Source organism: Xenopus laevis, chromosome 7L, assembly GCF_017654675.1.
Source record: "Xenopus laevis strain J_2021 chromosome 7L, Xenopus_laevis_v10.1, whole genome shotgun sequence".
In the NCBI taxonomy this organism is placed as follows: Eukaryota; Metazoa; Chordata; class Amphibia; order Anura; family Pipidae; genus Xenopus; species Xenopus laevis.
Window position 1 is genome coordinate 139150063 of NC_054383.1, and position 14615 is coordinate 139164677.

A 14615-nucleotide genomic window follows, 5' to 3' on the forward strand; every position below is an offset into this window, starting at 1 on the left:
GAAGGGGGAGCCTTAAAGAGATAAAGTGTCCCCCATAAACCTCTCCCCCTGCTGCAACTGTCACATGCCTGGCTCCATGGAAAGCAGTGCAGTCTGCAGCAATCCCACAAGCCACTTGTGCCAGTTATAGGTGTGACACCCGATTGGCCAGTACTAGTAGCTTGGCTCCTGAACTCCATAGGCCATCTCCTGACTTTTATATGTGTCTTGTGCCTCTCACTTGCTTATGGGCCCCCTGGGTTGCTTCATTGGGGTACAAGCTTCTATTTCTACTATAGCAGCCCCCCATATCTCTTTATCATTTCTAGGGTCACTTTAATGCTGGGCCTCTGTGCCATGACAATTGCACCTCCTCCTGCTGCTGCCACTGATGCATTTTATACTGTGCCCACTCTCTGGCCAGAAGGGTACAGGGAATCCAGGCGAGGTTATTTGGGAATACAGGGGAGATTATTTAGGGGTACAGGGAATCCAGGGAAGATTATTTAGGGGTACAGGGAATCCAAGAGAGGTTATTTAGGGATACAGGGAATCCAGGGGAGGTTATTTAGGGGTACAGGGAATCCAGGGGAGGTTATTTAGGGGTGCAGGGAATCCAAGGGAGATTATTTAGGGGTTCAGGGAATCCAGGAGGATATTTAGGGGTGCAGGGAATCCAGGGGAGATTATTTAGGGGTTCAGGGAATACAGGAGGAGATTTAATGGTGCAGGGAATCTAGAGGAGGTTATTTAGGGGTGCAGGCAATCCAGGAGGTTATTTAGGGGTGCAGGGAATCCAGGGGAGATTATTTAGGGGTTCAGGGAATCCAGGAGGATATTTAGGGGTGCAGGGAATCAAGGGGAGATTATTTAGGGGTTCAGGGAATCCAGGAGGATATTTAGGGGTGCAGGGAATCAAGGGGAGATTATTTAGGGGTTCATGGAATCCAGGAGGAGATTTAAGGGTGCAGGGAATCCAGGGGAGATTATTTAGGGGTTCAGGGAATCCAGGCGGATATTTAGGGGTACAGGGAATCCAGGAGGTTATTTAGGGTTGCAGGGAATCCAGGGGAGGTTATTTAGGGGTGCAGGGAATCCAGGGGAGGTTATTTAGGGGTGCAGGGAGTCCATGGGAGGTTATTTAGGGGTGCAGGAAATCCAGGGGAGGTTATTTAGGGGTGCAGCGAATCCAGGGGAGATTATTTAGGGGTGCAGGGAATCCAGGGGGGCAGGTAGAGGGAACAGACTCACAGTATCATTGCCGTTGGTCTGGTTGCCTTACAGTATGAGGCCAGGAGCACCCCTTTCTAAGACCCAAATCTAGAAGTGTCTGTCAGATCATTCACTGAGCCACATAGTGTTGAGCCTCCCAATATATATATATATATATATATACGGAGTACTTTAATAATATGAAGTGCTCATTTGGCCTTATTTAAATCCTAAGTGATTATTATATCTTCGGAGGTGTAGGTTATCAACATCTAAGAACACTGCAAGGACTTAATTTGCACCCTCTCCAAATATTTCACTGACTATAGTTTGCAGCGATTTGAATCTATGGATGTTTTTTCCTACACCGCTAACACTCGTGGTGCATGGAAGTATGAGCGGATGCCACCACTCCCGGATAGCGACTGGAACTGCACACAATGTATGACATTGGGACTTAGTAGATATTTTACATTTTTTTTTACATATTTATATAATAATTTTTTTGGGGTTTTCGTTTTTTGTTTATGTGGTATTAACTTGTGGGTTTGACCTACACACTTATATTAATGTGCTAAGTAATTCTTACCACTAGGGGCATTGGAGCATCACGCCAGTATTTATCACTAATATTCACTTTTTATAGAAAATTAATTTAAGATTTTTTTTTTTTTTTGACATTATAATTAGGGTGATATAATGAAATAAGGAATTCTTGATATGAATTTGTTGCACTGCTTCAGGGATTCGCTACACATACACATGTAATACACATACACACATTAGCTGTTCAGTTGCAGACACACGAGCAGGCAGGTGTCAGTGCTTGTCCGGTGAGAGAAATGGCCTTATTTAACTCTTACTGACACATGGGGTTAAAACTTGAAGAATGCATAAACAGATACACTAAAATGGGGTTTATAAGGGGGTGTGGTGACCCCTCATATATTTGGACGGTGTTGATGGGGTTATCTTATGAACATTTGCAGGGGTTTGTAGTTATACATTGGTGGGTAGTAGTTTTCCATTTATTTATTTATTATTTGGAAGTACAAATTTACATATACGAAGGATAGATCTCCAGAACAGGCTTGTCAACTACGCTCAATTGATATGTCTTTGCAACATAGTTTAATACTGAGATAGGGATGCGATAAGAGTTAACAAAATGTTACATTGAAACATTGTTATCGAAGACGATGATTTTAGCAAGAATTACATTGTTTAAATTTAGAGATTATCAATAGAAGCTATATATGTGCTATGCACTTTTTAAACATTTTTCTGTATGTTATTAACGATACTTAATTATCAGTTGCGTTTTGGGTGATGTTGTCAATACGTCATTTCCTATATGTCTGGTTTCCCGTCAATTCTTGTATTTAAGGCATTCTAACAAACATTTTGTCACTTTGAGAAAGGCCTCGGAGGAGGCTGAAACGTTAGGCTTACATCTTTGCAATAAAACTTCTTTATTTTTTACCTAAGACCTGTGAGTGCGGATCCCTTCTGTTGGTTGTATATCGAAACATTTTTGATACTGCACCCAGGCAAGTTATATTATTTATCGTGAGTGCTGGCTTTTTCGTGGACTATATATATATATATATATATATATATATATATATATATATACACCCCCTTATGAGCATTCCCAGCATGCACTGCATCCTTTACTATAACTGGCCCCTAACACTGTGGCCGCACTCACAGGGAATAGTGATTATACAAGAAATACATTTTCCTACAGTGACAAAAACACTGAAAAAATGTCATCAAACAGGAATGGGGCCCCGGAAACGGAACCCCCAGGGGCCCGAATGGGCTGAACATCAATAGAGAAAATGACACTTTCTGTTTCCTTCAAAAGCCCAACGAGTGCAGTAGAGCTGAGCGACCCTTCATTACAAGCAAATTGGGGGCCCGTTAAAGATCAGCCTCCCCCAGTCTGACAATGAAGTGTCTGTATGAACATGAAAAGGGGCAGCTAGTAGAACTAACACTCACACACCCTCAATGTTCATAATAAAGATCAGCTTGTGGCCAGTGGTAGAGGATCCGGCACCTCCAGGTAAAACTTAGTAGTAAAGAAAGTCACTGGCACACTCACCTGTAGTTGTAGGAGAAGCACTTGCAAACGTTGTGTAAAGGGATAGGAATCAATTACAAAACAAACCCATGTGCAATTAATACAAGATTAATATATTACTAATTAATAAAGCTCAAAGTTCATAATTCATATCTTGTGGAAGATTCCCAGTCTAATAATTATTGAGGAATCCATATTAGTAGAATAGAATTCACTCTAAATTGATATATTTGATGCAATTCCCTAAAAGACATGTGAATAGTTACATTTAATTAGAGATACAGTTAAACGATACTCTTACCCTACATATAGAGGATTAATAAGAATAGCTGATCTTTAGCCAATGATTGTGTTCTTATCTGTAAAGGAAAATAAACAGCTGTTAATATGGTTAATAAAAAGCAGCTCATAATAAACTCTTCATTTAACCCTTAGGATATATCTGCTTTGCAGTAATTCAAAAGGAAGAAAAAGTTAACCCTTGAAATGGCACCACCCCATCATAGAGCCCGATAACTCAGGGAACGATATTAAAACGTAACTTTTACTAATAAATGAAATGAAACCGTGAGTCCAGGAGAACATTTAAAATGAAGTTGGGAACTGGGAGACGAAGAACGTCGATTAGGTTAAGCGATAAATACAAACCATAAGTTGAGTATAGGGCTGATTCATTGAGTCTGCAGTGAAACACTATAGGGATAACTCGCTATAGGGCAATAAAGACAAATATCTCGTAGTCTATAGAAATAGGTCCAACTCAACTGCCCAACCTGGTACTAACTCACCTGTGAATCCCAATTGGTCCGTTACCCCTTCACTCTTGTTTGAACCCTCCCAGTTTCCTGGTACAAAGAGAGGGGCGAGTTACACAGATCAGTTACACACAAGCTGCCCGTTAAATTAAACTGCCCCTTCCACCACCAATAAATGTTCCAGCCTTAGTAATTCCACCACCCATTCACCGTACCCCAGAAAGAGGCTCCGTTGATCGCCCACTCCTTCACCCACAAAGCTTCCCTCCCGTTTCAGCAGTGAAGTGCGCCTGACAAAGCCTGATTAACACGGGTGAAACGGCGTCAGGCGCATTAGTTCCGCTAGGCAGGGGGACCGAACCATTATAGACTTTCATAGGCCACCGCTTCACTGCTGAAACGGGAGGAAAGCTCTGTGGGTGAAGGAGTGGGCGATCAATGGAGCCTTTATATATATATATATATATATAATAGACATAGTAATTGTCCTGCTGGAGACATGCAGTACCTCTGAGCTGCCACATGATGGAGCTGCTTGTAGTGTTCCCTGCATATTGTCACATGACACCGCATTCCTTGCAGCCACTTACCTGCCACTGACCTGCAACACAATAGGTGGAGCTTGGACCCTACACACTGACTTTCCTTGTGTAGGTGGAGCCAGGTACCTGCTATGCTCACTTGAAACCTTCATATAATGCCAACTTGTTCTGCTATGCTCTTCCCCCATATAATGGCCTGACATTTTCTGCCTGCCAAACGGGTAGTTCTCCTTTAAATGAACTCATTCATTTAATGTGATGCAGGCGATGAGATCCAAACTAAACGTGGGGGAACTAGGGATGTGTTACACTGATCCGCCAGCAGGTGGCAATGTTTGAGGCTGACAGGAATAGGGACATCCCAGGGACAGGTACACGCTGAGAGTTGCAGGCCTGTAGGAGAGGGGCAGGTACAGGAGTCGCTGGGAGTTGCAGGGCTGCAGGAGAGGGGCAGGTACAGGAGTCGCTGGGAGTTGCTGGGCTGCAGGAGAGGGGCAGGTACAGGAGTCGCTGGGAGTTGCAGGAGAGGTGCAAGTACAGGAGTCGCAGGGCTGTATAAGAGGGGCAGGTACAGGAGACACTGGGAGTTGCAGGGCTACAGGAGAGGGGCAGGTAAAGGAGTCGCTGGGAGTTGCAGGCCTGTAGGAGAGAGGCAGGTACAGGAGTCACTGGGAGTTGCAGGAGAGGGGCAAGTACAGGAGTCACTGGGAGTTGCAGGGCTGTAGGAGAGGGGCAGGTACAGGAGATGCTGGGAGTTGCAGGGCTACAGGAGAGGGGCAGGTAAAGGAGTCGCTGGGAGTTGCAGGCCTGTAGGAGATGGGCAGGTACAGGAGTCGCAGGAGAGGTGCAAATACAGGAGTCGCAGGGCTGTATAAGAGGGGCAGGTACAGGAGTCGCTGGGAGTTGCAGGAGAGGTGCAAGTACAGGAGTCGCTGGGAGTTGCAGGGCTGTAGGAGAGGGGCAGGTACAGGAGACGCTGGGAAAGGAACAGACAGAGAATCGACTGTATAAGAAAGTTTAATGGAAACTATTAGGGGCAGGGGGCAAGTGTATTATTATATAGGGGGGTCATGATCTGTAACTGAGACCCCCAGTACATGTCTAATGCAGACCCCTCCTTGAAGAAAACCTTGTTATTAGCCAGACGTCCCTCCACTCATTGCTCCCCCAGGGGACACCCCGTTATTTGCCAGACGTTTGCATCACTTTGCAGAAAGCCTCAAATTGTCGCTGCTCCAGCTCCATCATTTCCTTGTTGACATCGTAGATCTATGGGGGGAAAAATGGGGGTCAGAATGTTCAGCAACATGAGGGGCCCCACATATAACCCCCCCACACATGTACACCCCAAGAACAAGTGACCAGCTCTCTGTGTGTGACCCGATCAGAGTCTCATCCAATCAGTGTGTAGGAATCAGCCACCCCAGTTGTGAACCCCGCCCCCGAGGATCCCAGTGCATGGAATGAGTCCTGTAATCCCAGCATGCACTGAGCAAGGAGCCAAATGGGATTCCTAGAGCCACACACCCTGGGGCCCATCCGCTCCTCCTTTAGGGCCAAAGGCTGTAGGTCCCAGTCAAGCTGGGAAAGGTCACAGTGCAGTGAGCGGCCCCCGGGGGCAGATGAGGAGGGGTAAGTAGTGTGTAACTGGGGCACAGCGGCTACTTCATTAAGTTTTATAGTTAGAACTCAATGGGCCACCAATGTGCACTTGCTGTGTCAATGCTGGCTGCTCATTGGCCATAGCACTGACTCATGGCCCCTCCCCTTGCGCACATACAACACAATGCAGCACTTTAGCTCCAGTGCATTTTCCTGCACCTCTTGTTGCGACTTCCCACATGTTGTAGAGCGCCACTCAGTGGAGGAGTTGTGTATGGCAGGTAAGGGGGTAACTGCTTGTGCCATGTGTCTGCCAACTGCAGTGCCAACCCTCACGTCTCTCTGTGATTTAACCTCTGTCTGTCCTGCCTCCTACAATTAACTCAGCAACCGGAGTGACCCTACTCTGCTCTAGCACTGCATTATAGCTACCTGCAACTCCCGGCACCCTCTTCTCTAGCACTGCATTATAGCTACCTGCCACTCCCGGCACCCTCTTCTCTAGCACTGCATTATAGCTACCTGCCACTCCCGGCACCCTCTTCTCTAGCACTGCATTATAGCTACCTGCCACTCCCGGCACCCTCTTCTCTAGCACTGCATTATAGCTACCTGCCACTCCCGGCACCCTCTTCTCTAGCACTGCATTATAGCTACCTGCCACTCCCGGCACCCTCTTCTCTAGCACTGCATTATAGCTACCTGCAACTCCCGGCACCCTCTTCTCTAGCACTGCATTATAGCTACCTGCCACTCCCGGCACCCTCTTCTCTAGCACTGCATTATAGCTACCTGCCACTCCCGGCACCCTCTTCTCTAGCACTGCATTATAGCTACCTGCCACTCCCGGCACCCTCTTCTCTAGCACTGCATTATAGCTACCTGCCACTCCCGGCACCCTCTTCTCTAGCACTGCATTATAGCTACCTGCCACTCCCGGCACCCTCTTCTCTAGCACTGCATTATAGCTACCTGCCACTCCCGGCACCCTCTTCTCTAGCACTGCATTATAGCTACCTGCCACTCCCGGCACCCTCTTCTCTAGCACTGCATTATAGCTACCTGCCACTCCCGGCACCCTCTTCTCTAGCACTGCATTATAGCTACCTGCCACTCCCGGCACCCTCTTCTCTAGCACTGCATTATAGCTACCTGCCACTCCCGGCACCCTCTTCTCTAGCACTGCATTATAGCTACCTGCCACTCCCGGCACCCTCTTCTCTAGCACTGCATTATAGCTACCTGCCACTCCCGGCACCCTCTTCTCTAGCAACTGCATTATAGCTACCTGCCACTCCCGGCACCCTCTTCTCTAGCACTGCATTATAGCTACCTGCCACTCCCGGCACCCTCTTCTCTAGCACTGCATTATAGCTACCTGCCACTCCCGGCACCCTCTTCTCTAGCACCTGCATTATAGCTACCTGCAACTCCCGGCACCCTCTTCTCTAGCACTGCATTATAGCTACCTGCCACTCCCGGCACCCTCTTCTCTAGCACTGCATTATAGCTACCTGCCACTCCCGGCACCCTCTTCTCTAGCACTGCATTATAGCTACCTGCAACTCCCGGCACCCTCTTCTCTAGCACTGCATTATAGCTACCTGCCACTCCCGGCACCCTCTTCTCTAGCACTGCATTATAGCTACCTGCCACTCCCGGCACCCTCTTCTCTAGCACTGCATTATAGCTACCTGCAACTCCCGGCACCCTCTTCTCTAGCACTGCATTATAGCTACCTGCCACTCCCGGCACCCTCTTCTCTAGCACTGCATTATAGCTACCTGCCACTCCCGGCACCCTCTTCTCTAGCACTGCATTATAGCTACCTGCCACTCCCGGCACCCTCTTCTCTAGCACTGCATTATAGCTACCTGCAACTCCCGGCACCCTCTTCTCTAGCACTGCATTATAGCTACCTGCCACTCCCGGCACACTCTTCTCTAGCACTGCATTATAGCTACCTGCCACTCCCGGCACCCTCTTCTCTAGCACTGCATTATAGCTACCTGCAACTCCCGGCACCCTCTTCTCTAGCACTGCATTATAGCTACCTGCCACTCCCGGCACCCTCTTCTCTAGCACTGCATTATAGCTACCTGCCACTCCCGGCACCCTCTTCTCTAGCACTGCATTATAGCTACCTGCCACTCCCGGCACCCTCTTCTCTAGCACTGCATTATAGCTACCTGCAACCCCCTGCTCTACAATTGCATGATAGCTACCTGCCACTCCCGGCACCTTCTGCTCTAGCACTGCATGATACTTACCTGCAACTCCCGGCACCTTCTGCTCTACAATAGCATAATAGCTACCTGCAACTCCCGGCACCTTCTGCTCTACAATTGCATGATAGCTACCTGCAACTCCCGGCACCTTCTGCTCTACAATTGCATGATAGCTACAGTGGTGTGAAAAACTATTTGCCCCCTTCCTGATTTCTTATTCTTTTGCATGTTTGTCACACTTAAATGTTTCTGCTCATCAAAAACCGTTAACTATTAGTCAAAGATAACATAATTGAACACAAAATGCAGTTTTTAAATGAAGGTTTACGTTATTAAGGGAGAAAAAAAACTCCAAATCTACATGGGCCTGTGTGAAAAAGTGATTGCCCCCCTTGTTAAAAAATAACGTAACTGTGGTTTATCACACCTGAGTTCAATTTCAAAGGTTATAAAGCCATTTCTAAAGCTTTGGGACTCCAGCGAACCACAGTGAGAGCCATTATCCACAAATGGCAAAAACATGGAACAGTGGTGAACCTTCCCAGGAGTGGCCGGCCGACCAAAATGACCCCAAGAGCGCAGAGACAACTCATCCGAGAGGCCACAAAAGACCCCAGGACAACATCTAAAGAACTGCAGGCCTCACTTGCCTCAATTAAGGTCAGTGTTCACGACTCCACCATAAGAAAGAAACTGGGCAAAAACGGCAGATTTCCAAGGCGCAAACCACTTTTAAGCAAAAAGAACATTAAGGCTCGTCTCAATTTTGCTAAAAAACACCTCAATGATTGCCAAGACTTTTGGGAAAATACCTTGTGGACCGACGAGACAAAAGTTGAACTTTTTGGAAGGTGCGCGTCCCGTTACATCTGGCGTAAAAGTAACACAGCATTTCAGAAAAAGAACATCATACCAACAGTAAAATATGGTGGTGGTAGTGGGATGGTCTGGGCTTGTTTTGCTGCTTCAGGACCTGGAAGACTTGCTGTGATAGATGGAACCATGAATTCTACTGTCTACCAAAAAATCCTGAAGGAGAATGTCCGGCCATCTGTTCGTCAACTCAAGCTGAAGCGATCTTGGTGCTGCAACAGGACAATGACCCAAAACACACCAGCAAATCCACCTCTGAATGGCTGAAGAAAAACAAAATGAAGACTTTGGAGTGGCCTAGTCAAAGTCCTGACCTGAATCCTATTGAGATGTTGTGGCATGACCTTAAGGGCTATTCCACACGGGGAGATAGCCTTGCGTTTGCGGTCGCGGCGACAAAGCGCCGCGCCAGTCGCCGCGACCGGCGCAGGCGACAGTTTTGTATGGGCGCCTATGTAAAAACGCCTGTGCTAACCACACGAGGCGATGCGCTTTTCAACAGTCGCCTGAAAATGCCTCGCCAGGCTTTTTCAGGCGACTGTTGAAAAGCGCATCGCCTCGTGTGGTTAGCACAGGCGTTTTTACATAGGCGCCCATACAAAACTGTCGCCTGCGCCGGTCGCGGCGACTGGCGCGGCGCTTTGTCGCCGCGACCGCAAACGCAGGGCTATCTCCCCGTGTGGACTAGCCCTTAAAAGGCGGTTCATGCTAGAAAACCCTCAAATAAAGCTGAATTACAACAATTCTGCAAAGATGAGTGGGCCAAAATTCCTCCAGAGCGCTGTAAAAGACTCGTTGCAAGTTATCGAAAACGCTTGATTGCAGTTATTGCTGCTAAGGATGGCCCAACCAGTTATTAGGTTCAGGGGGCAATTACTTTTTCACACAGGTTTGGATTTCTTTTCTGTATTTATTACTCACACGCGACTGGTCCGCATCTATCCTCGTGGTGGCCCTCAGTCAGCCGGACTCCGCACCTGGCAAATTGGCAACATCCAAGAAAGCAATAGATAGACTGGAGCCAATAACCACGGGATATTAAAGATAAAAGAAAGTCTTTATTTCCAAGCATCTTTAAAAACACAGACAGGCATTCTCCTGGGACTGTACAACTAAACCATAGCGTGTCTAGTCACCTGACGCGTTTCGTGCCTCTCTTTGGCACTTCATCAGAGGTGGAGTCTGTTCCTGGCTCTCTGTCTTATATAGTGAGTACAATTAAAACAATACACCCATTAAAATTAGCATATTACACTTGTGGTTTGTTTTCAGGCTATATTTTCTCTATTTTCTCTGTATATCTGTGGGAACGTTTAGTCAAAATTTATATAATAATCAGAATCTCAATAAATAAAAATTATTCTAGTATTTTAAGTTCACTTTAGTTTAAAGGAAGCATGAAACCTCCCAATCACTATTTAATCCCTGTGGAAGGCGTGTTTTTAATGTGAAAATCCAGTATACCTCCCTTTGATCTATTTTTTTCTGCAAATCTCCTCCTCTCACTCCTAGTTTAACCAGTTCTATACCTTGGAATTTTATTAAGTTGAAATTACCATTATGATTTAACATGATATGTTTGCTTACAGCTGATATTCTCCTATGGCTATGACGAATGTGATCCAGGTTATTCAAATTAATGGGTGTGAGGCGTTCTCGTACCCGTTCTTTTAAAGATCGGCATGTGCGACCCACATATTGTACGCCACACTCACACGTTGCTAAATAAATGACACATTTAGAGTCACAGTTAATGTAACTACGTATGGGGTAATTCTTTCCAGTTACAGTGCTATTAAAGCTTTCCTTTATCATTATGTGTTTACAAACCTTACATTTGTTTTTGCCGCATTTATAGCACCCATTTTTGTTTAACCATAGATCACTTCTTTTTCTAGTTTTTTTGTGTGAGTATAAACTGGGGGAGACATCACTTGCAATGGTTCTATTACGTTTAAATACATATCTGATATTATTCAGGACCGATTGGTCCAGTAGTGGATCCATTCTAAGGACGTCCAATCTTCTATTAATTATTTTCTTGATCTGATTTGCCTGGCTGCTAAAGGGAGTAATAAACAATGTTGATTTTTCATTAAAGTGTCTTTGTGAATTATTTATTTTGTTAGCCTGCTTATTATTAAATTTCTTATTTTGGGCTCCGCTTAGGAGATCTTGTCTGGAAGTGGCCACCGCTCTCTCATAAGCCTCTTTGATATCTCTCGTATCGTATTTCCTCTCCAGCAGTCTATCCCAAAGTGCCATAGCTTGGTCCTGAAAGGCATCCCAAGTGGTGCAAATACGTCTAAAGGTGGCCATACACGGATAGATCCGCTCGTTTGGCGATGTCGCCAAACGAGCGGATCTCCCTCCGATATGCCCACCTTGAGGTGGGCAATATCGGGCTGATCCGATCGTGGGCCCTAGGGCCCAACGATCGGATCCTAGCGTTCGCCAAATGGGCGGTCGGATCGTGGGACCGCATCAACGAACAGATGCGGCCGCGATCCGACGGGATTTTTAACCCCATCCGATCGAGATCTGGCCGACTTTCGGCCAGATCTCGATCGGGGAAGCCCGTCGGGGGCCCCCATACACGGGCCAATAAGCTGCCGACTTGGTCTGTCGGCAGCTTTTATCGGCCCGTGTATGGCCACCTTTAGACGCAGAAATTGCCCCACTGGGATGCCCCTCAGGACCGATTTGGGATGACAGCTGTCGGCTCTTAAAATTGTATTTCTCATGATGGGTTTCATGTATACATCACATTCTATTTTGTCATTAATGGTACCCTTCAAGGAGATATCCAAAAATTCAATTTTGTTTTTTTGCCAATTATGTGGGAAATGTAAGTTATGATTGTTAGTATTACAGTATTCCACAAATTTGATGGCTTCCTGCTCAGTACCCTCCCAAATTATAATCAAATCGTCTATATAGCGTTGGTAACTCTTTATACAGTGTCTGAAGGGGTTAATACGTCCATAGACGTTGCACCGTTCCCACCAACCCATTACAAGGTTGGCATATGTGGGGGCAAATTTTGCCCCCATTGCGGTGCCCCGTCTCTGGAGGTAAAAAACCCCGTCAAACATAAAGTAATTGTGTGTTAGGAGATATTCAATACTAAGCAGGATAAACTGTTGTGTATCTGTGTCATAGATATTCGAATAGAGTAGCCAAAATTCTATGGCCTTCATCCCTGTTTCATGCTGTATACTGGTATATAAGGAAGTGACATCTAGTGTCAACCAACTATACTCAGTTGACCAATCAATCTTTTCCACTATATTTAAGTAGTGGCCAGTATCTCTCACATATGATGGCAACAGTTTAACTATAGGTTGTAACAACGAGAGAGATTCTCATTTAAGCCATCAATTCCGGAGATTATAGGCCTCCCTTTGACCTGTTCAACCCCTTTATGAACTTTTGGTAATGCATGAAAAATAGGTATTTTAGAGTTATTAGATATTATTTCATCATGTTGGTCTTTAGTAAATACCTTCATGCCCACTCCAAAATCAAATATTGTTTCCAAAATAGCTTTATAATCATTGGTTGGATCACTGGACAGCGGCTCATATGTCTCACAGTCATCTAATTGCCTGGAGCATTCAGCAAAGTATTGTAGTCTATCCAATACTACCACTGATCCGCCTTTATCCGAATATTTTATTATAATTTCTTTATTTTGGGACAGCTCTTTTAATGCTTTTTTTTCTCCTCGACTAATGTTGGAATTAGCTTTGTATTTTTTTTGTACATAATTTAGTTTTTCTAAATCCTGTTCAACTAATTTTTGGAACAATTCGATATACTGCCCTCTATGTTGGATTGGGTAGAAGGATGAGGACCGGGCTTTGTCAATTTTTGTTGGAGTCACTTCTGTAAACACATTTCTATCTAGGCATGCATCTACAACGTTACATACATCAATAAAGTTAGAGCCATCACATGTCATATTGTCACTTTTATCATGTGAATTGGAGTTTCCTTCTGGAACAGATAGTGAAGTGTCCTTAAATAAAATTTGATCTACATTATGTGTTTGTTTGTGAAAAAAACGTTTTAAAGTGAGTTTTCGTGTGAATCGGTTCAAATCTAATACTGTGTCAAAAAGTGAAAAGTTATAATCTGGTGAAAAATTTAGGCCCTTATTCAAGAGGCTAATTTGTGATGGTGTTAAAGTGCTAGAAGACAAATTTATAACATTGTTAGGCTTAGACATTTCCATACTTATCTCTGATCCCCTCTGTCCCCCATCCCCAGTCCTGGATCCCCACTGTCCAGAAATCTCTTGTGTTTGGCGTTTAAAAAAACCCTGGATTCATCTCTCATCGGATATTCGGCGTCATCATCGCTGGTATTGGCCGTGTCTGAGAATGACACTCTACTAGATCCAGTATCTGAGTATGTGTTACGTGATCCTGATTTCTGATTCATGGTTTAGTTGAACAGTCTCAGGAGAATGCCTGTCTGTGTTTTTAAAGATGCTTGGAAATAAAGACTTTCTTTTATCTTTAATATCCCGTGGTTATTGGCTCCAGTCTATCTATTGCTTTCTTGGATTTCTTTTCTCCCTAAATAATAAAAACCCTCATTTAAAAACTGCATTTTGTGTTTACTTGTGTTATCTTTGACTAATAGTTAAATGTGTTTGATGATCAGAAACATTTTGTGTGACAAACATGCAAAAGAATAAGAAATCAGGAAGGGGGCCAATAGTTTTTCACACCACTGTATCTGCAACCCCCGGCACCCCCTGCTCTAGCACTGCATGATTGCTACCTGCAACTCCCAGCACCTTATGCTATAGCACTGCATGATACCTACCTGCAACTCCCGACACCTTCTGCTCTACAATTGCATAATAGCTAAATGCCACTCCCGGCACCTTATGCTCTAGCACTGCATTATAGCTGCCTGCAACTCCCAGCAGTGCGTGATTACTGAGTGGAAACTGCTGGTTTATATCTAACACTCACATACATTCGGGGGAATGTATTTATAAAGCACTCGCACACAAAAAAAAACAACCCCTGGCTGAAACAATCTCGTTCAGCCAAAGAGCAGATGTGGGCGGTTGCTATGTGGTTGCTATGTGGTTGCTAGGTGCCAGTAAATAACAAGGGCAGGAAGCAGCGACCACGGTAGGAAGGAAACTCAGTTGGTGCCAAATCACTGGGGCGGCAGGAAACCCTCCCCATCTAGAAATCAGGGCCCGGCTGCCAGTCTCACCCACACACCAAGGATGGGGCAATTCTGCATTTATTTGCCTGTCACTGGGAGCTGCCATACTGCCCCTCAACTGCACATCCCTCACACATGGTAG